We start from the raw sequence: 25528 nt of genomic DNA on the forward strand, positions 1-25528 counted from the left end.
ATTTACTGTGAAATATTTAAAAGGAATAAAATGTAAGGTTATATGGTTAAAGAGTAGACCTAAAGAAGGAATTCAGTGGGGGCTTTCTCATCATCATCATTAGCTTTCTCATCATCATCATCAGTGTCTTGGGCAGAAAAATGTACTTGATTTTATCATAAGTTAGATGTAAATAACTTTATTGTGTATTCTACAGCCAATATTTAAATTGTCTGATTACCTGAAAGCATAAAAGAATAGATTTATATTTTAGGTAATTCATTTCTTAAAAATATACATACAACTTAAAATGGACTCTTGGCTGCTCACAAATGTTTCATAATTTGTGAACTCCAAAACTTGAGTGTTTCTAGTATTCATGTGAATTTTTTTCATAACAATTAAGGAGAATGATGTAATTAATGAACAAGTAGTTATGAAAGCCTGTAAATAGCTGTAGAATATCATAGGAACTTGTAAATTTGAGGAGCTGGATGACTGCTTTTACTTTTTGTTGTTGATAAAAATCATCCTTTTATAATTAGGTGGCATGATAGTTTATATATGTTCCAATGAACATATATAAATGAATTATTTTTAATCTAGAACTTTGAAAAATGAATTTTTATGATTTGTATAAACAATGTACTTTATACAGGAAAATCACATAATCTATGGCCAGAAAGTCAAAAGAAGGACAATTTACATAGTACAGTGTAAGATAAAGACAGAATTTTGAAGCTATTTAATTCATCTGACTTTTATTAAATATCTACCATGTTCCAACTATTGTGGATCATCTTACATGATGAATAAGACTTGCATTCAAGATTCTATTGTCTAGTCATTGAGTCAAATATGTAATCAAATAACTGTAACATGGTGTGATTGGTACCACAGTAGATTGTTTTCTCAGTCTAACAGAGATGAAAGGAGGAAATATTATCTAGAGAGATGTTGCTTATACAGAGACTCAAATGATGAGCTGGTGATCCGTGTTGTTGTTTAGTTGTTAAGTTGTGTCCGACTCCTCTGTGACCTTATGGACTGTAGCCCACCAGGCTCCTCTGTCCATGGAATTCTCCAGGCAAAAATACTGGAGTGGGCTGCCATTTCCTTCTCCAGGGGATCTTCCAGACCTGGGGATTGAACTCATGTCTCCTGCATTGGCAGGCATCTTCTTTACCACTGAGCCACCAGAGAAGCCCCAGGTGTTCCTTAGGTAATAAAGGAGAGAGAAAGGAAGATAAAGGGAGAGGAAGGGACAGACTTTGAAGAAAGCGAAACAAGTACAAAGGTGAGTCAGTATGAAGTAACCTGGACTTCAGAGAACATGCCTAAGGGTTGACAATTCAAATGAAGGTAGACTAAAGTTCTGGCAGCAACTATATTGGAAGCTGATTAAATCTGGCCAAGTACCAGAGTTGTCAGAATTTTGAACGCATAAACCAGTGTGTGTGCATGCTAAGTCAGCTTAGTTATGTCTGACTCTGCAATGCTATGGACTGTAGCCTGACAGGCTTCTCTGTCCATGGGATTCTCCAGGCAAGAATACTGGAGTGGGTTGCCATGCCCTTCTCCAGGGGATCTTCCTGACCCAGCAATTGAGGTTAAAACAGTATTTCATACTATCTGATGTAAGCCTTTATGCAAATTTAAACATATGAAAAGATGCTTTTATTGAGAAACAAATTTATAGCAATCTTTATCTTTATAACTAGAACTGTGGCAGAGAACATTCATTTACCAGAAACTAGTTCTTTCTAGCATTATTCTGAAATGATAAACTACATTTTGACTCTAAATCTATTGATTACAGAGATAAATAGGTTGCTTTGTTGTTGTTTTTTAAATAATTAGTGTGTAAGTGGCAATGTGGAGAAAAGACTTCTCTTACTAGGTTTCATGTAAAGTATTTATTGAATTTGCTCTGTGTTAAAGAGATAGCTATGGTTTATGGCTGTCTCTTTTAAGTCTAAAAACATTTTGAGAGGCCTATTGCTAAAATCCATTATCAGAGACAACTTCTTCTGAAAACAAGGGCAAACTGTAGGTTTGGATGTGAACCCATAATATAACATTTATGACATGGTACCTCAGTGGCATGGAGATAATTTGCATTCTTTTTTAATGTTATTTAATAATTCAAGCATAGGTTTTGTTTTCAGTGTGTACAATAATACTATTGTGCATATTAAGCATATTCAAGACTATTTATGCCATTATTAGCTTGGAATGAATTTTTGATGTATTCTGTCAGAGATGCCAGTCAAGGATTCTCTTTCTCCCCTTTGCTTTTTCTTAAAGAGCCTTAGTTTCACACATAGATAATATCCACGATCAATATATATACAAATACTAAAGAACTTTGATGTATTGGTTCAATGATTTTTCATCATCATTGTTTTTTTTGTAACTTTTTATTTTTACTTTATTTTACTTTATAATACTGTATTGGTTTTGCCATACATTGACATGAATCCACCACGGGTGTACATGCGATCCCAAACATGAACCCCCCTCTCACCTCCCTCCCCACAACATCCCTCTGGGTCATCCCCGTGCACCAGCCCCAAGCATGCTGTATCCTGCATCGGACATAGACTGGCGATTCGATTCTTACATGATAGTATACATGTTTCAATGCCATTCTCCCAAATCATCTCACCCTCTCCCTCTCCCTCTGAGCCCAAAAGTCCACTATACACATCTGTGTCTTTTTTGCTGTCTTGCATACAGGGTCATCATTGCCATCTTTCTAAATTCCATATATATGTGTTAGTATACTGTATTGGTGTTTTTCTTTCTGGCTTACTTCACTCTGTATAATCGGCTCTAGTTTCATCCATCTCATCAGAACTGATTCAAATGTATTCTTTTTAATGGCTGAGTAATACTTCAATGTGTATATGTACTACAGCTTTCTTATCCATTAGTCTGCTGATGGACATCTAGGTTGTTTCCATGTCCTGGCTATTATAAACAGTGCTGCGATGAACATTGGGATACATGTGTCTCTTTCAATTCTGGTTTCCTCGGTGTGTATGCCCAGCAGTGGGATTGCTGGGTCATATGGCAGTTCTATTTGCAATTTTTTAAGGAATCTCCACACTGTTTTCCATAGTGGTTGTACTAGTTTGCATTCCCACCAACAGTGTAGGAGGGTTCCCTTTTCTCCACACCCTCTCCAGCATTTATTGCTTGTAGATTTTTGGATCGCAAACATTCTGACTGGTGCGAAGTGGTACCTCATTGTGGTTTTGATTTGCATTTCTCTAATGATGAGTGATGTTGAGCATCTTTTCATGTGTTTGTTAGCCATCTGTATGTCTTCTTTGGAGAAATGTCTATCTAGTTCTTTGGCCCATTTTTTGATTGGTTCATTTATTTTTCTGGAATTGAGCTGCATAAGTTGCTTGTATATTTTTGAGATTAGTTGTTTGTCAGTTGTTTCATTTGCCATTATTTTCTCCCATTCAGAAGGCTGTCTTTTCACCTTGCTTATATTTTCCTTTGTTGTGCAGAAGCTTTTAATTTTAATTAGATCCCATTTGTTTAGTTTTGCTTTTATTTCCAGAATTCTGGGAGGTGGATCATAGAGGATCCTGCTGTGATTTATGTCAGAGAGTGTTTTGCCTATATTCTCCTCTAGGAGTTTTATAGTTTCTGATCTTACATTTAGATCTTTAATCCATTTTGAGTTTATTTTTGTGTGCGGTGTTAGAAAGTGATCTAGTTGCATTCTTTTACAAGTGGTTGACCAGTTTTCCCAGCACCACTTGTTAAAGAGATTGTCTTTACTCCATTGTATATTCTTGCCTCCTTTGTCAAAGATAAGGCATCCATATGTGTGTGGATTTATCTCTGGGCTTTCTATTTTGTTCCATTGGTCTATATGTCTGTCTTTGTGCCAGTACCATACTGTTGTGATGACTGTGGCTTTGTAGTAGAGCCTGAAGTCAGGCAAGTTGATTCCTCCAGTTCCATTCTTCTTTCTCAAGATTGCTTTGGCTATTCGAGCTTTTTTGTATTTCCATACAAATCTTGAAATTATTTGTTCTAGTTCTGTGAAAAATATCGCTGGTAGCTTGATAGGGATTGCATTGAATTTGTAAATTGCTTTGGGTAGTGTACTCATTTTCACTATATTGATTCTTCCAATCCATGAACATGGTATATTTCTCCATCTATTAGTGTCCTCTTTGATTTCTTTCATCAGTGTTTTATAGTTTTCTATATATAGGTCTTTAGTTTCTTTAGGTAGATATATTCCTAAGTATTTTATTCTTTTCATTGCAATGGTGAATGGAATTGTTTCCTTAATTTCTTTTTCTACTTTCTCATTATTAGTGTATAGGAATGCAAGAGATTTCTGTGTGTTGATTTTATATCCTGCAACTTTACTATATTCATTGATTAGCTCTAGTAATTTTCTGGTGGAGTCTTTAGGGTTTTCTATGTAGAGGATCATGTCATCTGAAAACAGTGAGAGTTTTACTTCTTCTTTTCCAATTTGGATTCCTTTTATTTCTTTTTCTGCTCTGATTGCTGTGGCCAAAACTTCCAGAACTATGTTGAATAGTAGCGGTGAAAGTGGGCACCCTTGTCTTGTTCCTGACTTTAGGGGAAATGCTTTCAATTTTTCACCATTGAGGATAATGTTTGCTGTGGGTTTGTCATATATAGCTTTTATTATGTTGAGGTATGTTCCTTCTATTCCTGCTTTTTGGAGAGTTTTTATCATAAATGGATGTTGAATTTTGTCAAAGGCCTTCTCTGCATCTATTGAGATAATCATATGGCTTTTATTTTTCAATTTGTTAATGTGGTGAATTACATTGATTGATTTGCAGATATTGAAGAATCCTTGCATCCCTGGGATAAAGCCCACTTGGTCATGGTGTATGATCTTTTTAATGTGTTGTTGGATTCTGATTGCTAGAATTTTGTTGAGGATTTTTGCATCTATGTTCATCAGTGATATTGGCCTGTAGTTTTCTTTTTTTGTGGCATCTTTGTCAGGTTTCGGTATTAGGGTGATGGTGGCCTCATAGAATGAGTTTGGAAGTTTAGCTTCCTCTGCAATTTTCTGGAAGAGTTTGAGTAGGATAGGTGTTAGCTCTTCTCAAAATTTTTGATAGAATTCAGCTGTGAAGCCGTCTGGACCTGGGCTTTTGTTTGCTGGAAGATTTCTGATTACAGTTTCAATTTCCGTGCTTGTGATGGGTCTGTTAAGATTTTCTATTTCTTCCTGGTTCAGTTTTGGAAAGTTGTACTTTTCTAAGAATTTGTCCATTTCTTCCACGTTGTCCATTTTATTGGCATATAATTGCTGATAGTAGTCTCTTATGATCCTTTGTATTTCTGTGTTGTCTGTTGTGATCTCTCCATTTTCATTTCTAATTTTATTGATTTGATTTTTCTCTCTTTGCTTCTTGATGAGTCTGGCTAATGGTTTGCCAATTTTATTTATCCTTTCAAAGAACCAGCTTTTGGCTTTGTTGATTTTTGCTATGGTCTCTCTTTTTTTTTTTTTTTTTTGCATTTATTTCTGCCCTAATTTTTAAGATTTCTTTCCTTCTACTAACTCTGGGGTTCTCCAATTCTTCCTTTTCTAGTTGCTTTAGGTGTAGAGTTAGGTTATTTATTTGACTTTTTTCTTGTTTCTTGAGGTATGCCTGTAGTGCTATGAACTTTCCTCTTAGCACTGCTTTTATAGTGTCCCCCAGGTTTTGGGTTGTTGTGTTTTCATTTTCATTAGTTTCTATGCATATTTTGATTTCTTTTTTGATTTCTTCTGTGATTTGTTGGTTATTCAGAAGTGCGTTGTTCAACCTCCATATGTTGGAATTTTTAATAGTTTTTCTCCTGTAATTGAGATCTAATCTTAATGCATTATGGTCAGAAAAGATGGTTGGAATGATTTCGATTTTTTTGAATTTATCAAGGTTAGATTTATGGCCCAGGATGTGATCTATCCTGGAGAAGGTTCCATGAGCACTTGAGAAAAAGGTGAAATTCATTGTTTTGGGGTGAAATGTCCTATAGATATCAATTAGGTCTAACTGGTCTAATGTATCATTTAAAGTTTGTGTTTCTTTGTTAATTTTCTGTTTAGTTGATCTGTCCATAGGTGTGAGTGGGGTATTAAAGTCTCCTGCTATTATTGTGTTATTGTTAATTTCCCCTTTCATACTTGTTAGCATTTGTCTTACATATTGTGGTGCTCCTATATTGGGTGCATATATATTTATAATTGTTATATCTTCTTCTTGGATTGATCCTTTGATCATTATGTAGTGGCCTTCTTTATCTCTTTTCACAGTCTTTGTTTTAAAGTCTATTTTATCAGATATGAGTATTGCCACTCCTGCTTTCTTTTGGTCTCTATTTGCGTGGAATATCTTTTTCCAGCCCTTCACTTTCAGTCTGTATGCGTCCCTTGTTTTGAGGTGGGTCTCTTGTAAGCAGCATATAGAGGGGTCTTGTTTTTGTATCCATTCAGCCAATCTTTGTCTTTTGGTTGGGGCATTTAACCCATTTATGTTTAAGGTAATTATTGATAAGTATAATCCCATTACCATTTACTTTTTATTGTTTTGGGTTCGGGTTTATACACCCTTTTCGTGTTTCCTGTCTAGAGAATATCTTTTAGAATTTGTTGGAGAGCTGGTTTGGTGGTGCTGAATTCTCTCAGCTTTTGCTTGTCTGTAAAGCTTTTGATTTCTCCTTCGTATTTGAATGAGATCCTTGGTGGGTACAGTAATCTGAGCTGTAGGTTATTTTCTTTCATCACTTTAAGTATGTCTTGCCATTCCCTCCTGGCCTGAAGAGTTTCTATTGAAAGATCAGCTGTTATCCTTATGGGAATCCCCTTGTGTGTTATTTGTTATTTTTCCCTTGCTGCTTTTAATATTTGTTCTTTGTGTTTGATCTTCGTTAATTTGATTAATATGTGTCTTGGGGTGTTTCACCTTGGGCTTATCCTATTTGGAACTCTCTGTGTTTCTTGGACTTGGGTGATTATTTCCTTCCCCATTTTAGGGAAGTTTTCAACTATTATCTCCTCAAGGATTTTCTCATGGTCTTTCTTTTTGTCTTCTTCTTCTGGGACTCCTATAATTTGAATGTTGGAGCGTTTCATGTTGTCCTGGAGGTCTCTGAGATTGTCCTCATTTCTTTTAATTCATTTTTCTTGTTTCCTCTCTGATTCATTTATTTCTACCATTCTATCTTCTATTTCACTAATCCTATCTTCTGCCTCTGTTATTCTGCCTCCAGAGTGTTTCTGATCTCATTTATTGCATTATTCATTATATATTGACTCGTTTTTATTTCTTTTAGGTCCATGTTAAACCTTTCTTGCATTTTCTCAATCCTTGTCTCTAGGCTATTTATCTGTGATTCCATTTTGATTTCAAGATTTTGGATCATTTTCACTATCAATATTCGGAATCCTTTCTCAGGTAGATTCCCTATCTCTTCCTCTTTTGTTTGGTTTGGTGGGCATTTCTCCTGTTCCTTAACCTGCTGAGTATTCCGCTGTCTCTTCATCTTGGTTATATTGCTGGGTTTGGGGTGGCCTTTCTATATTCTGGGAATTTGTGGAGTTCTCTTATTACGGAGCTTCCTCACTGTGGGTGGGGTTGTATCAGTGGCTTGTCAAGGTTTCCTGGTTAGGGAGGCTTGTGTTGGAGTTCTGGTGGGTGGAGCTGGGTTTCTTCTCTCTGGAGTGCAGTGGAGTGACCAGTAATGGGTTATGAGACGTCAGTGGTTTTGGAGTAACTTTGAGCTGCCTGTATATTGAAGCTCATGGGTGTGTTCCTGTGTTGCTGGAGAATTTGCATGGTATGTCTTGCTCTGGAACTTGTTGGCCCTTGGGTGGAGCTTGGTTTCAGTGTAGGTATGGAGGCGTTTGATGAGCTCCTATTGCTTAATGTTCCCTGAATTCAGGAGTTCTCTGATGTTCTCAGGCTTTGGACTTAAGCCTCCTGCTTCTGGTTTTCAGTTTTATTTTTACAGTAGCCTCTAGATTTCTCCATCTATACAGCACTGATGATAAAACATCTAGGTTAAAGATGAAAAGTTTCTCCACATTGAGGGACACCCAGAGAGGTTCACTGAGTTACATGGAGAAGAGAAGAGGGAGGGGGTAGTTAGAGGTGACTGGAATGAGATGCGGTGAGATCAAAAGAGGAGAGAGAAAGCTAGCCAGTAGTCACTTCCTTATGTGTGCTCCATAGTCTGGACCCCTCAGAGGTATTTACGGAGTTATACGGGGAAGAGGAGAGGGAGGAAGTAGACAGAGGTGGCCAGGAGGATAAGAGAGAGGAATGAAAAGGAGAGAGACAAATCCTGCCAGTAACCAGTTCCTTAGGTGATCTCCACCATCTGGAACACACAGAGATTCACAGAGTTGGACAGAGAAGAGATGGGGGAGGAAAGAGACAGAGGCCACCTGGTGGAGAAAAAGGAGAGTCCAAAGGAGGAGAGAGTGGTCAAGCCAGTAATCTCGCTCTCAGGTAAACTTGGGTAGTGAAGTTTGGGTTTTTAAATGTACAAAATTAACAACAAAAACCAAAGAGCAAAGATTAAAAATCTAGAGTAGAGGTTGGATTTTCAAAAATACAATATTAAAGAAAAGAAGCAGAAGGAGAAAAGAAAAAAAAAAGAAAAGAAAAAAAAAAGCCACAAGAATTATTAAAAAACTCCAACAACAACCACATAAAGACTATATATGGTGTTTGCCTTAAAAAAAGTCTTTTTTTTTGAAAAGTAATAGTAGGTTATAGAAATAAAAATTAGAGGAGAAGTGGAAGACTTAACAATTAAAAAAAAAGTTAGAAAAAAAAAGCAAGAGAAAAAAGAAAAAAAAGACGGGAAAAAAAAAGAAAAAAAGATATATCTGGTCCTTCTCTGATGTTGTGGGCAGTGTGGGGTCACTTCCAAGGCGGTTCCCTCTGTTTAACTTCTGTTTGCTGGTTTTTTAGGCTCAGTAGTTCAGTCGCACTGTGGGGAGGGGGGGATGCTGCACACAGTGTCTCAGCCCCGCTGGACCTGTCCCTTCTCGTGGTGCACAAACCGCTCCGGTTCTACGATGCTCAGCCGGGAACCGTCTGAGGCCGGCCCAAGGCTGCGTGTACCTCCCTGGTCTAAGCCGCTCGGGTTCGGCGCTCAGGTAGCCCTCAGAGGTGCAGATTCGGTTGGGACTGCATTTTGTGCCCTTCCCAGGTCCAAGTAGCTCAGGTCCAACTGCTGCTCAGTTTTCTGGGTGTACCGCTGGCGCCCCTGGTGAGGCAGATGGTGACTGTCCAGCACCCCCAGAAGTCTTAGCAAAGAAGCCTGCTTGCAGTTTGGCAGGTAGAGTCTCTCCGGGGCTGCAATTGCCCCTTTCCAGCCCTTACGGCTCTGGCTGCCTGTCCCCGGCGGGGGATGGTCTGCAGCCGACTATTTCCGTTCCGTCCTTTGTTCTGTGCGCGGTCCTGGCGGTGTCTTATGTTCGAGCTTTTCGCGTGGTAGCTATCCCACAGTCTGGTTTGCTAGCCCAAGTTAGATCGTTCTGGTTACATGCGGTGCGTTCCTGCCCGATTCTTACAAATCTCTGCAGCCCACCTCCCGCGCTTCCCTGCCCTGCCCCCACTAGCTTGTGGAGGATGCAGGCGTCTGTGCTGCTTTTTCGCTGGGGGAGTTACTGTTGGGCTTGTAATCTGTTGGTTTTAATTATTTATTTATTTTTCCTTCCTGTTATGTTGCCCTCTGTGTTTCCAAGGCTCGCCACAGACTCGGCAGGGAGAGTGTTTCCTGGTGTTTGGAAACCTCTCTTCTTAAAATTCCCTTCCTGGGACAGGCTTCCCTTCCCGGGACGGAGCTCCCTCCCCACCTCCTTTGGCTCTCTTTTCGTCTTTTATATTTTTTCCTACCTGTTTTCGAAGACAATGGTCTGCTTTTCTGGGTGCCTGATGTCCTCTGCCAGCATTCAGAAGTTGTTTTGTGGAGTTTGCTCAGCGCTGAAATGTTCTTTTGAGGAATTTGTGAGGGAGAAAGTGGTCTTCCCATCTTATTCCTCCGCCATCTTCCACAGCCCTCCATCATCATCATTGTTGTTGCAAAGAGATTTCTTCATCTCAAAAAGTAATCATAATAATAGCACATGCCTTATTGGATTATGATAATGAGTTGATATGTATAAATAATGTAGATTAGCGACTGTTATTTTTAATCTCCACACAGTTGGTTGTTGCTAATATTTTTATATTCTTACTTTTGGAACAAGGTAAAATGTTACTTCCATAAAAATGTTTTCTAGTTTCCAATATCCTAAGCAATTCTTTTTCTCTGGTGTTTTTGAAGGAAATACAAAAAATTATTTCATACCATATTGAAACTTGTTGCATAAGACTAAGGTTGTTATCACTGGTTACATTGGATGAAATATTGTCTTTTATTGCAAATTATGATTCTGCAAATTTCATTAACTCTTCCTAGAATATTTTTAATTTGAAATTATATTTTAAGCTCTTAAACTAAGGAACTTTTTAGGAGAGAGTACAGATCCCTAGATTTTTAGCTTAAGATGATGAGTAACTGCGAAGACTTCAGCTGAAGAAAGAAACCTCTGATTTCTTTCTGTTCTTTTATGTTAGGTACTCAGATATTCCATTTTTGCATGGAAGAATCTTTGTAAAACTCAGACAACACATTTATTTTCTCAGAATCAGAATATGAGAAGTCTGCAGAATCCCCTTAGTAAAAAGTACTATGGAAAGTACCTAATGGAACGTATTAATTTGTAATATGTATTTATCAACCAATATTCAATGCATTAATTTTAAAAATAATAATCCTCTGAAATGTTGACAGGTAATCCAAGTATTTTAAAACTCATATTTAAAAAAAAAAAAACAGACTGCTTTGGGAAATATTGATGGTTGAATATAGAGAACAGATGGTAAAATTATGCAGACTTCATCCAGCTGTGTAATTTGTATTATTTTGTAGGGAGACACAGCTCCCAAATACCTTTAGTTACAAGGGAGAATAATTATTATTCCATCTCCTTTGTGACGTGCCAAGATAAATATGCTTCCCAATCAGTCACGGGTGTGTGTCCAGGTGTGCTGTAACGGGCAGCGTTCTGGCAGCTGGTGAAATGAATCATTAGCTGGAGATACAATACTTTTTACTGTCCTCTTCCCCCTAGGCAATATAATTTCCCTAAAATTGTGACCTGATAGAAAAAGAGATCATTAATTTAGATCAGTGAAAATAGTGATGTGATTTAAAATATATAGAATGTAGAATAAGGTTTCATGATTGCAATTAGTTACCCTTTACATATAATTTAATTTCAGTGGAAATCTTTCAAATTAACTAACATTGCTCTATGGAATAATTCCTGAACTGCTCTTATGACTATGACTTATAGAACAGTTCCTTAACATAGCAAATGAGAGATAAACTGGGAAATTAATGGAATCTTAATAATGGAATCCGAATAGCACATGACTTCTTTCTTAAGTCTCATTTATTCTTTAAAGCTCATAAAATACTAAAATTTTGGGCAAAATTCCTGTTATATGTTTATATTTGTAGTGTTAAAAAATGTTTCCATGGTGTTTCTTATAATTTATATTTTCTTCTCTAAAAGTGGCTTTGGATCTATGGAAGGAGTTATTGTTTAGGAGTTGTTAAATATTTTTATGTGAAAACACAGTGATTATCATTAAAATTTTGTAGTAATATAAAATTATTTCACTTAATAATTATTTATAGCATGGTAACTGGCTCCACAAACAATAAATATTAGAGTAAGAATCATATTTTGAGGAGCACAAATGTCCAAAGTTTGGACCATGAAGGTGATATATAGTCCCAAGAAATATCTGAATTTTAAAATGATATTTTCCCTGCAAATGAAGTGTGCAATAGTAATAATTGTTAATGTGTATAGTTGTTCTTAAAAATCAAAATGTTTTTATTTGAAAATATAATGAGTTTTTGCTTCATGACATTACTTTTCTGGCAACTGTGCAATCTGTCATTGTTCCAGAAGTTACATGGTGCAAAGAACATATCATTGAGATGTATAATGTTTGTAATCCTGCTTTCAGATGGATAAATCATGTCTTGTGCTGATGAAAGTCAAGAAATGGATTGCTTTAGTTTGACCTTGGGGGTCTGAGATTGGTCGACTTGTTCCAGTCTTCTCACTTCATTTATTCCTTCTGTTCTGAAGAGCTGGAAATAGTAGACTTGAAGGAAGTCAGTAAGCCTTGATATCATCTGTCATTATTGAAGAACAGGCTATCAACATGCTATGATTAATCAGCTTTAATAGAAGGTTTAAATAATCAGAGTGTCAAGTTTAATTAATACTTTGCCTGCTTTCAATTTGTATTAATTGATGCCTGAAAGTCATCACACCTTATACCAATGATAATTTAGAAGAGGAGAAATTGGGTTTGGGAAATATGCCCAAAGACCTTTAAGGTCCTGGGATCGATCAGTGTGGTTCATAAATGGTCCATAACCATGTTATTTACATTCAGTTCAAATGATGCAGTCTTAAATTCTTAGTATGTATGTTTTTAACCTTATTGATTTGTAGTAAGCCAGAGTAAAGGCATTTGTTAATAATATTTTATGATTTTATATGCCTATTGCTTATAGGACATATGAAACTGTTAATATGATTAAAATCATAGCAAAACAAAGCAATTTAAAAATTGTCCAAATAAGCTGAAGCAAAATTGCCTGATAAAACATAAAAAGTTGACTTGAAATCTTTTATCTTGCATTTTGGCATTTAAAGGATGTAATTTTCTATGAAAGACAAGTTTTCTTAAATGCTTTCTAGCTTTCTAATGTAATAGTTGCTAGAAAATAGCATATAATGTATATATGCACAGATTATAGTAATATTGTTTTGTGATCTTTTTAACATCAAAAAGTAATATTATTTTCATTCTTAGAGTATTCCCAAGGTGTCTTTTATAAATACTCAAATGTTATATGCTCGTAAGGTATGTAAACTGATTTTCACAGAAAATTACCTCACTGTAGGTAAATGTATCTAGAAAAATACAGATTATTAAGCAGAATTAATTTGTAAAAGTCTTTGCCACATGAGCTCCTTAGACATGATGTCTCCTAATGAAGCTAATTTTTAAAATTGAATTTATACCCAAGTTTACAAAGATTTCTTTGGCACAGTGAGGCATCTCTTTATTAATGGCAATAAAGCATTGCTAGGATTATTTTAATATGTGATAGTGTTTCTCTTCCATTGTTGAAATAATTGAAACCTAAATTGAAATCATTCTACTTTATGTATTTCTTCTGGAAATATATATAAAAAGTTTGGCAGATGTATTTTTAACTATTTTCAGAGTAGGAGGATAATTATGCTGGTTGAGCCACTGAGGCAGACAAAAGATCAGGATTTGTACAAATAACACAGAGAAGAGATGATTCTGTGTTCAGAGAACAAGGTCACCAAGTCACTCTTCCTTGCCTTTGTGCTGTCTAAAAATTTCTCTCCTAATGGAACATGAGGTTGATGTACCCCGCGATCACAATTTTTGCATTTCTCAGCTTCACATATGCATAAAAAGTACGTTTGGCTCAAACTCAGTTTGTTCATGTAAGGCTAAAGTGTCAAATAAGTGGTGCAGAAATTACAGGATTATGTTATAATATTTTATCAAGCAGTAATCAAAGAAGACAGATATTAATCCTTCATGTGCTTTATGGAAGATATTTAAAATTTTTTAATTTTTAGGATTCTAACGCTATTATGAGGCAAAAATCTGAAGGTGAATGCTTTGACTGTTTTAGGTCCTTTCATTTTAGTTGTCTCTAAATTTCAATTTTAACTTTTTTGAAGTTTATATTTTGAGTCTAAATCCATAAACTTATGTTTTAGGAGCAATAGTGGTGGTTCTACCCCATGTTTCTTTTCCCATTAATTATATGTAAAACAAGAGACCACAAATGGTATGATGAATAGAATCAAAGAATTTCAGAACTAGAGGGGGACTTTGCATGCTGTCTAATCTAATGCTTAACCAAATATGAATCTCCTCCATATCTTTAAACAGATATAATTCATATGAGAAACATTGGGAAACTTACTATAGCCTTTTTGAACTGGGCTACCTATGTTTTTTACTTGCATCTGTTGATTATCAACATGCTAATTTCTATAAGCATTTCAAATGTTGATAAATTGTTGACTGGCTGGCATAAATAGGGTGGATCAAATGTCTTGACTTTATTAGGTACAACAAGAATGTCCTTTGGGGGCTTCCCTGGTGGCTCAAGACAGTAAAGAATTTACCAGCAATGCAGGGAGACCCAGGTTTGATCCCTGGATCAGAAATGCCCCCTCGAGTAGGAAATGACAACCCACTCCAGTATTCTTGCCTGAAGAATTCTATGGACAGAGGAGCCGGGGGGCACCTGTGCATGGGGTCGCAGAGTTGGACATGACTAAGTCACCAACACTTTCAAATATCATTTAATTCCTCAAACACTAGATGTTGCAGAGTTAGAATCCTCTTATCTGAAAGGAAATACCTTCTGCAATTAGAAGTAATGTTGGTCACTAGATTGTCTCCTGCTTTTGAGTTCAACATTCCAGGAGCTCCCTTCATCAGTATTCTGCTTTATGCAAATAAGCTACCCTTCTCTATGCCTGGATTTGAAAATCAATGATTGTACTCAAAAGATGGCTCATAACTAAATCTTATATTCTGGACTATACTAGGTAAAAACTTCTTAGAACACTAATATCTAGTTCTTGAACTGCTGCATGGTATTCATCCGTTCGTTAAACAGTGTTTAAGATTCTCACAAAAATAGATTGATATCCCATATTGTTTGTCATGGGAAGAAACAAGATGTATCTAGGCCACTAGCTGTGTGCTTGCCATGCACTGAAATAATTTTGACAATTTTGTTTTAGTCATATTCAAACATTGACTCAGCTTATCGATCTACTCAGGAAAATGAACAACTTTTGAATTTGTATAGGTGTAAGCTAAAATTGTATTCCAATAATGTAAACATCTAAAATGAACCCAGTAAAGTTGAGACTTTCCAGTTAAGCAACATTTCCTTCAGTTTTATGAACTATAAAAATATTTACTTACTGAATCTTTGAAAATAGCGTTTGCTCGGGAATAAAAATTCTAATGCTGTCTCCTCTTAATGAGATGTTTCACCTTGGACAGACCTCTAAATTGCTTCTGAATCTTTATTAACCCCCCTTTAAATAGAGAGTATTAATCCCTATATTGCAGTTCCCATGGGGTTGTAAGGATAAAATATGTGAACATAAAAAATGTTAAAGAGCCTGACAAGTAATATACAAACACCATTTGCAACTCAAACCTATATTCTTCAAAGATTAGAATACTTCATAATCTTTGGAAAAAATTAGAGGATTAGCATAATTGTTTTATGAACAAAGGTGCCTTTTCAACACACATGACCTATTAATCAGCTTGAAAAGTTGTTCTGCACCATCAGCAAAGTGCCCAATTATTAGTAGTTAAAGGGTTCAGAAGATGATGAGAACTGCTTTTTATTTAATAGTTTCTAACCTCCCTCAGGTGGTAATAAGCTCATGCATCTTAATCAGAATGAATTTCTTGGCAGGTTTTTTTTTTTTTCTGTCTGAAACAAATATTTGCATACCCACACCCATACTGTCCTCACCACTCCATTGGCCAATGGTGCTGCTATAATGGATGGACTAGTTGTATTTCCAGTGCAGTCACCTATTTTTAGGTTCCCTCTCTTCCCAAGAAACTCCTTTATGAAATCTGACAAACATGTTCTTGATCTGAGTGGCTGGTTTCATGTACTGAAATTTTTATTTCCAGAAAGGAAACTATGGAGCTGACACAAAATAGGAGAACACAAGTGCTAGTTTAGCCCTGAAAGGTGTTTGTGTGTGTGTGTGTGTGTGTGTATGTTCACCTAATTTAAAAATGAATTATTGAAAATATGATACTTGTTATCCAAGTAATAGATGGATTACTTCAGAGTAACACTTCACAATTTTTAACAATATAATGTGTCTTATTTCCATTCTTCAGTTGAAAAAGTGCATAGAAGTGAAGTAACGTCTCATGGCCATGTAATTAGTACATGAAAAGACTAGGATTATAATCCATGTTTGATATAATAATGGACTATTTCTCTGGCTCCAGAGCTTCTCTTTTCTGTTTTTTTAGATTTAAGTATAGTTGATTTACAATGTTGTGTTAGTTTCTGGTATACAGCAAAAGTGATTCTGTTATATAAGTATACATATATATATATAATTCTTTTTAATATTCTTTTCATTATGGTTTATTACAGAAAATTATATATAGTTCCCTGTGCTATACAGTAGGACCTTGTTGTTTATCCACTCTCTATATAATAGTTTGCATCTACTAGTCCCGAACTCTTAATTCACCCTCTTCACCCCCTTCCCCCTTGACAAGCACATATCTGTTTCTTATGTCTGTGAGTCTATTCCAGGTAGATTCATTTGTATCATATTTTAGATTTTGTATATAAGCGATATCCTGGTATTTTTCTCTTTCTGTCTTACTTTGCTTAGCATTATAATCTCTAGGTCCATCCATCAGAGTTTTTCTCAAATACCAGCTATTCTCCTTGGAGGCAAAACAGATGTGACCCATGGGTGTGCAGGGTGATGGTGTAATGCCGATGCTTCCCTGGTGGCTCAGAGGATAAAGCATCTGCCTGCAGTGCAGGGTACCTGGGTTCGATCCCTGGGTTCGGAAGATCCCCTGGAGAGGGAAATGGCAACCTACTTCAGTATTCTTGCCTGGAGAATCCCATGGACAAAGGAGCCTGGCGGGCTACAGTCCTCGGGGTCGCAAAGAGTTGGACACGACTGAACGACTTCACTTCACTTCAAGGATGTAACTTGGCTCTGAAAGAGGATGTTTGGAGAAGGGCAGAACCTGGAAGGCTAGAATAGAGAAGTGAAGGCATCTCTGATAGGGGATGGGCATGCACAAACCCATGGAGCTGTTTGGTGGTTTTAGGGAGTATTGTGTGGACTCCTTTAGCTAAAGCAAAGGATTGTGAAGATGATTAAGAAGACACAGTGGTAGTTAATACGTGGGTGCTGGCGTGAGGTGAGCTTTATCCTCCATTACAAAAGTTTGGGACCTGATCTAGCAGCCCTATGGGATGGGGTGGGTGGGGGTATGTTGAATGTTTTTGGGGTACATGAAGCAGTGTTTGGATAGGATGACCCTGGTGGCATGTTCAGTGGATTTTCTTTTTGTGACATATATACAGCTTGAAGAGAATTCCAGTCGAAGAAGTCACATTTCATTCTTCTTGTATATGATTTATTTTTATTGGAGTACAATTTACAACATTAGAGCTTTACAATGTTGTTTTCGTTTCTGCTGTACATTGAAGTGAAGCAGCTGTATGTATCTTAGAAAAGGTAGTTGTGTCCTGGACTTGAACCATTGCTAGAGTCAGACAAGGTGGAAAAAAACGTGGCAGAAAATTCTGTCAAATAGAGCCTTAATCTCTTTACTGCCCAAGCCTAAAGATGTGGACTAAACAAACTACTTAGAGAAAAAGAGTGAATCAGCATAGTCTACATATAACTCTCCTAAAAAATATAGAATTGTCTTTTTTAATGAAAAAAAAAAAAATGGTGTCGTTTATTCTCCATACCAATAAAAGAGCAAGTGAAGCTAAATTAAATGAGAATAGGGTTCATTTTAGAATAAAATTTCTATTGATATGTGTTGAAACAAAGAGAATTTGATTAGGCATTAGAATGATCAAAATCAAGCTAAACGGGTTATCATTTAGCCACAATGATTTAGATATTCAGGTTGAGAAACACCAGAAAAACCATTGCCTAAACTTGCTTCCAGTTCTATAATATAAAGATTCTCTTTTTAGATTACTGAATATATAGGAAACAATGCGGGGAAGCATATACTGCATCACAGGTCTAAATTATTGGGGAAGGTGTCACGTACTAGGAAGACAGATGAAATCCAGAAATCCTTAGTTAGATTTTTAACAAAAATGGAAATCGAATAGAAATCACAGTATTGTAAAATAATTATCTTTTTATTAAAAAAAAAAGTTGAAAAAAAAAAAGAAATCCTGTATCAGAGTTTGGAAGTATTTAAATAAGATGGGTTTAAAAAATCTGACATTCAAACACTTGAATTCTAGGGGAAACGAGTGTATGGAGGCAAGGAAAATAGCAGTATCAGTACAGGACAAGAGTTGGGCTGGGAGGTAGTTAGCACTGCCAGGTTATAGTGAGATTCACATTGGTGTAGAAAAGCTCTGAACTTGAAATAAATGATGAGGAATCTGGAGATACTTAATTTTGTGTCTATAGCTACATCCTTTATTTTCTCGAGCCTTTGATGTCTCAGTGCAAAAAAGGAAGGGTAGAATAGCAAATCTTGAATTTTCTGTCAACTCCAGTATGTTCTGTGATTCTTGTAGATGACATGCAAGTACCTAGTTTAACAAGTAGAAGGTATTTGGGGAGCATGGCCAAGGCATGAAATTTATGAGACCTCTCTGAGGAAGAAAAATTGTCAACTGTGACCAGTTTCTAGATCACATAATAATTGGGAGATTGGACAGGACTAAAGTGTTTGAGTTACTTTAGAAAATGGTAGGAATTTTGGGTGGACATGTGGGGATAATAAAGACAGATTGGCATCCACCCTTGTCCCAATGTGAGAATTTATCAGACCTGAAGATCGAGGGTGAGATACAAGCTTTGAAAACTGATTCATTGGGACCACCTTAACCATAGGATCTTATGCTATGTGGAGTGTGCCAAGAGAAATATAGATATTAATACACTTGTTAGGATGATCAGTAAAATGTGATGATGAACCCTGGATCTGTTTACTAATTGTATCACATATATGATAAGCTCTATTTTAAGTGTTAGACATTTACAATAATTAGGTTAGAATTATTGATTTATTTAGGATTTTATGCTTCCTACCTAAGAAATGAGAGGTTTTTTTGTAAAGACTTTCAAAAATGTATATTCATTCTTCTACTCAGCTCTTCAGTGGGTATTCATATGCTTATCTTGCAAAGTTTTGGTGACAATCAGAAACAATATACTGATGTGTCTGACATTACCTTGATCATAGTAGATGCTTATTTAATGATAGGCCACTTTTTATTGTTGTCATCAAACATCATGTCATCAACTCTTTTGTAATCCAGTAAGGGTTATCAGATCAGGATTTGTAAACTTGGGCAAAGTATTTTTTTTTTTTTTCCTTCTGCAATGCTTAATTTTTGGGTTTGCAACCCGTCATGACAAGGTTAAAGACACCCTTGTTTGAAGTGCTTTGCCATGGGAAGCAGAAATTATCTCAGTCTCAGAGTTAGGCTTTTCTGATCTCTGGCATTGGAGGCTGTTTTTCAAAGACATGTAGTATTTCATTGGTTTTCTAAGTAGACTAGCTCATAGCTTTTAAACATCAGATGAATCTTGCAACTATTTACTACTGTACCATGTTTTAATACCCTGCTTTTAGGTATTCTTTCTTCCTCTCTTAAAATTATAAACATGTGACAGATAGAAGTATCAAAAGCTTAACAACAATCATTACTAATGCAAATTTGTTGAGAATGCAGTGATGAAATACAAAGGCCACTATTTTATATGGTGTGCTGTGCTTAACTGCTCAGCCATGTTCAACTCTTTGCAACCCTCTGGATGGTAGCCCCCAGGATCCTGTGTCCATGGGATTCCCAGGCAAGAGCCCTGGTGTGGGTTGCCATTCCCTTCTTCAGGACGTCTTCCCAACCCAGGGATCAAACCCAGGGCTCCTGCGTTGCATGTGGATTCTTTACCATCGGAGTCACCATATATTTTATATGGCAAGATATATTATATTATATGGAAGATAATTTATGAAATTAAGTCTGTGGCAAAACAATCAAATATTTTATAATATGTGAAAAAGTAAAGCTTATAATATAATCATGTACCATAAAATGAGAAAGAGACTAATGATTATAATGCATGATTTTTTAAACTGAGTTGTTTCCAGAACCTGGTAGGTTACCTATCACACTGAGCTTTTTATAGGCATCTGCTGTCCCATTCATCTAAAGCGTCTCTCCTTTTGGCCTTTCATGATGTCATTTTTTCTTCTTTTCCGATATTGTACAGTCAAGGTCATTCATTCAACGATAGATTGCATATAATAATATCTCTAAAGGGCTAAATTGTTTCAATTTTCATGTTACCTCTGTGTAAAAATAGTTCTCTACCCATTTACCTTCTTCCTTTCACAAATTGGCATTGTTGTGGCCCAGTTTATCAGACTAACTCACTGTCACAATTAACAACACATTGAACTTGTTCTTGAAAAAATAAACCACTTGATCTTGAAAAAATAAACCACAAAGGCTTGGGGTGTTAGAACCAGAAGGAAAGTAGCCATGAAATTTTCCAACCCTTTCCTTATAAAGATAAAACAGTTGAAGTCAGTTGTTGGATTGGTGGATTAATTTGCTTATATTTAGGAGTTACAGTCTTGATCCTTTTCCAGTCCTCTTTCTAAAAACGTATTGATGTTTGAATTGGAGAAGGCAAAGGCACCACACTCCAGTACTCTTGCCTGGAAACTCCCATGGATGGAGGAGCCTGGAGGGCTGCAGTCCATGGGGTCGCTAAGAGTCGGACATGACTGAAGTGACTTAGCAGCAGCAGCAATGATGTTTGAATACAAATCTGAGAGAGATGGATAGAGCAAGATTGTAGCCTTGAAATTGTTAACAGTTACGGGGAGAATATAATCATTAGGAATCACCTGTATGTCATTTGAGAAGAGAACAAAACTGCTTTTCAAAAATATTAACATTTACCTATATTCGACTTTCTAAAACTGTTATTCACACACTTAATGAAAGAAGTCCCAGGCTACTTGAGTTAAGTATCCTCTTCCAGGTCATTTATTGAAGGTCTTTTAGTTGCAAAATCAAAACAGTGGTGGATTCATGTCAATGTATGGCAAAACCAATACAGTATTGTAAAGTAAAATAAAGTAAAAATAAAATTTAAAAAATTAAAAAAAAAAAAAATAAAAAACAGAAACTTGATGATTGCTGCTGCTGCTAAGTCACTTTAGTCATGTCCAACTCTGTGCAACCCCATAGATGGCAGCATAGGAAATATTAAAATATTAGGCTATTATAAGGAAATGGTTAGGTTTTTAAAAACTTTTCTCTAACTAATCTTTAGAGATAGACTAGTTCTTTGAAAGAGTTCTGAAGTCTCTCTGAGGGGCAATATTTAATTTCCCTGCATTGATACTGTCAAACAGTCAAAATCTCACTTCCTTTATTCTAGCCTGAGGCAGGCAAAAGAGAAATTGATACAGAAGACACGATTAATTTTTTTTTTCTTCTTTGAGCCAGGAAATGACAAAAGAAATGAATGAGATAGATAGCAAAAGGAGGTCATGATTCTAAAAGACTGTTTTCTAGCTGCTCGGAGTCTGATAGAGGAAAGGTTAAATGTATTTTAAATGTATGTATTTAGCTACTGGTCCTCATAATGCCTTGTGATCCTGCCAGGGAGAGGGGATTCAGTGGCAAAGATGGGGGCATGGAGCTGCAAATTAAACTTGGTGATATCTCTGTCTGGGCCATGAAACTGTCTTTCTGCCAAGCCACAACCTGAACTCTGAACTGCAGCAAGGGAGAGAGCTTCCGCTTGAATATGTAGGTGCTTTCAAACTGTCAAAGTTATGATGCAACTCTGCGACTAAACAGAGCGGCAGTTTTCTGTTCTCTAAAAGATAGTGCTAATTCAGTTCCTACTGTTATTTATTTTTTTCAATTAATTTTTATTGGAGCATAGTTGCCATTTCTATAGCAACTCCTCCCGGAAGACCCTCACCTCTCAATCTGGATTCCCCAGCTCCACATGGCTAGTCCAGGGGCACCCAGGAACACAAGATACCCAGTATCTCGTTCTCATAATTCTCCTAACACACCTCGTTTATTCCATTTTTAACTGGCTAGGACACAAATTCCCATATGCAGTTGTGGTCAAATGATTTAGTCAAGAGATAGAACAGAAAATTTCTTTTTATGTCTTCTGTACCCTACCAGGAAATGTCAAAGTAAAACTTTATGATTTTCATAGTATTTTCAATAACAGTCTATAGTCTCTCTCCTTTTATCTTAAATAATAGATGATCATTTTAGAATATCAAAAATATGTAGAAGGAAATTAAAGTCAGCTATCATCTCATGATTAGATCAAACGTAAGTACTCATTGTTATTGATAGTTTTTTCCCCCATTTGTGTGTGTATTTGTGCCATGCATGCATTAGTAGAGATAAATATAGAGAGGTATTTTTTTCATAACCTTGGCATTTTACTATGTATTTACTTGTTTGCTTATATATTGGCCGTTTCTCCTGTGTCATTCATTGCTGCATCTGCAGCAGTTTGAAGACACTGTGAAGTCTTCTCTGCCATCTCGATTTGCTGTTTGTCAAGCTTAACTCTTTTGTTCATCTAGATCTATCTCACTTTTTAAATTTCATGTCATTTCATTATTTTCCTAGATCTTTAAAATCTAATACCATTTTTAATGGTGGTATAATATTTTACTGGGTAGGTGCATCAGTGTGTACTCTTTCTTTTAGGCATTGAAAATGTTCCCAGTTTTTCTTAGTCTAATAATGTTGTTTTTATGTATTGAATATATAAATCTTTATACATAGTCAATGAGTTTTCTTAGGAAGATTGATAAAAGAGCCTTTTACTATGTCAAAGGCAATGAAATTTTAAAAGGCCTCTTTTTGCATTACCAAGTTGCTTCCCAAAATGGGTACATATATCAATTTCCTTTCCCAATAGTGATAATTAAGAACACTTAATCAGCATTGTATCATTATTTATAAAAAATCTTTGTTAAATGAAAAGCAAAAATTAAACCTCCTTGTTTTAAGTTCCAGTTTTACACAAGATGCTTAATACTTCTTCCTTGTCAGGTAGCTGTGTGGATGCCACTTGGAGGCATGGATAGTCATGATTCAACAGAATTCTTGGTATATCATGGGCACTGATTCTTTATATCCTTTTTTTTTTTTGTAAACATTTCATGAATTTTTCATATAAATAAATTTTCCTTTATGATTCAACTTATAAAACTTTGAATTTAAATATAGTAACTAATAAGTAAAATGTTTAAATGTCTATTACATTTAAATGTGGGGCTTCCCATCTGGCACTAATGGTAAAGAACCTGCCTGCCAATGCAGGAGACACAGGAGATGCTGGCTAGATCCCTGGGTTGGAAAGATCCCCTGGAAGAGGAAATGGTAGCCCACTCCAGTATTCTTGTCTGGAGAATCCCATGGCCAGAGGAGCCTGGTGGGCTGCAGTCCATGGGGTCTCAAAGAATTGGACATGACTAAAGTGACTTAGCAGCAGCAGAACGTTTAAATGTAACCATTAAAAATTTTTTTTCTGTACATTGCTTTTATATCATAACTGTTTCTATATCCTAGATCATTTAAATCTCACTCATGTTTTGTTTGTTTTCCTTGTTTTTTTTCCATTGAACATTTTGTCTTATCTGGAATGGATTTCTTCGAGTGTGATCCATCCAACGTATCCATCTATCCTTGATTTTTCCCCAATATTCCAATATCCCATCATTTCTTGAACAGTCATATTACCTTTAGCTTATGATATTTACTTAGTTTATAACGTTTACTACAGTTATCTTATTATATATTAAGCTTCTATGTCATGTACTAGGTTGTATTTCAAGGTAATCTATTCTGTTTCACTTATCTCCTCTATTGATATATCAACAAATTAACATGCAATTTTTATTATTAAAAGTTTGAATGCTTTTTTAATTGAGAGGAAAAGGAGGCCTTAATCAGTATTCTTTTTCTCTAAGTAAATCAACATTGGTATAACATATTTGTATTAAGACAGTTTCTACTCTTAGCTTTCCATGCATAGGAAGAGAATCCATGCAGTACTTTGAAATTTAAAACTCATGGTTTTTCAAGTTATTTTGGTAATATTATCTCATGATAACTTGTACTATATAAAGATATTTTCTGCATATATGCATAGAGAAGAAATTGGCAACCCACTCCAGTATTCTTGCCTGGAGCATCCCATGGACAGAGGAGCCTGGTGAGTGACAGTCCATAGGGTTGCAAAGAGTTGAACACGAGTGACTAAACATGCATGCATTGCATATATGACTAAATTCTTTATAGTCTAGAAATTTCTTTTGCTGTGTACTATGGTTAATTGTTGGCTTATTCTTTTTATTCTATTAGATTTTTAAAATGCTGACTAATTAAAATAACCTACAGGTTATCATCCAATAATATTAGTCTTACTCTTTTCCCCTTTAGCCTTTCTTTTTTTAACACCTGATCTCTACTGATAAAGCACCTTTTGTAATGATTGTCTCTGTTCGGAAATATTTTTAAACAAAATGCCAAATGCCAGAATATCAATAGAAATTTCAGTGGAAGCGTGCACAAGTTATTTCTTTATGATGCTTGTAGTTGTTGAATCAACCGTGTAAGGGATTAAACATGAAAGAATGTAATTATTATGTATGTATCCAACTAGTTCAATTTATACTCCTGAGAAATACTCTTTTGCCACACAGAGTATAAACATGGCAATATACACAATTCCTAAGCAACATATATTAGAAATAATAAGTTTTTCCCTAGACATCTTTCTTATCATTGAACTAAACATCTGTGGGAAAATACTCGAATCATGTTTTTAATGTATCTCTTAGACACTTACTACTTTTCTTACAAAATGAGAATGCAGTATTGAATTATGTCATTTCTAGCACTTATTTTCTCGTGGTGGTTCCAACTCATTTGGTACAGTTCCAAATGTATGCATAGAAATCAACTCAAGACACAATTGTGTTGCTCCCTCAATTCAATAGTCAATCAAGAAGCTCAGTGCTTTGACCGGGAGTGAGTCAGCTGCTATCACGTATTTGGAAGTGAGCCTTCCTTGTGCCTTTTCCCTTCCTCAGTGATATCTTCTCAGTCTGTGATCCCTTTCCATTGGCTGCTGCCTCTAGGTTGCGAGCCCTGATCCCTGCCACGGTTTGGACACCCTGTTTGTTTGTACTGCTATTTCTCTGCCGATGGTTGCCAGCTGACAGTGCCATGCTGTGTTCGTGTTTTATGGGGAAACATTCATGTGTGGCTGCTGTGTTTGATATTAAATCTGAGATGAACTTCAGGAAACCTCCTGCTTTTTATTAAAAATGATTTTGGCTAGGGGCTGTGTTATCCTGTTCATAAATCAGGTGTTCACAGAGATTTAATAATTTAGAATTCACACGAGGTTTGGGTGGAATAAACATTCCTTTTTTCGTTAAAGCTGCCTCTTAACATTTTTTTTCCTTTTTCCTCTTCATTGCTTCCATTTATTTATTTTTTTAAAGTCTTCTTTTGGGAGGTTTGTACA

General features: G+C 36.0%; 1 protein-coding gene across 1 annotated transcript in view; it reads left to right on the forward strand.

Annotated features, from left to right (window-relative positions):
* The window catches only part of SLC7A11 (solute carrier family 7 member 11), an 83827-nt gene that overhangs the window by 30093 nt on the left and 28206 nt on the right, over window positions 1-25528 (forward strand). The window lies entirely within an intron of this gene.

This window comes from Capricornis sumatraensis, chromosome 17 (assembly GCF_032405125.1).
Source record: "Capricornis sumatraensis isolate serow.1 chromosome 17, serow.2, whole genome shotgun sequence".
Classification (NCBI taxonomy): domain Eukaryota; kingdom Metazoa; phylum Chordata; class Mammalia; order Artiodactyla; family Bovidae; genus Capricornis; species Capricornis sumatraensis.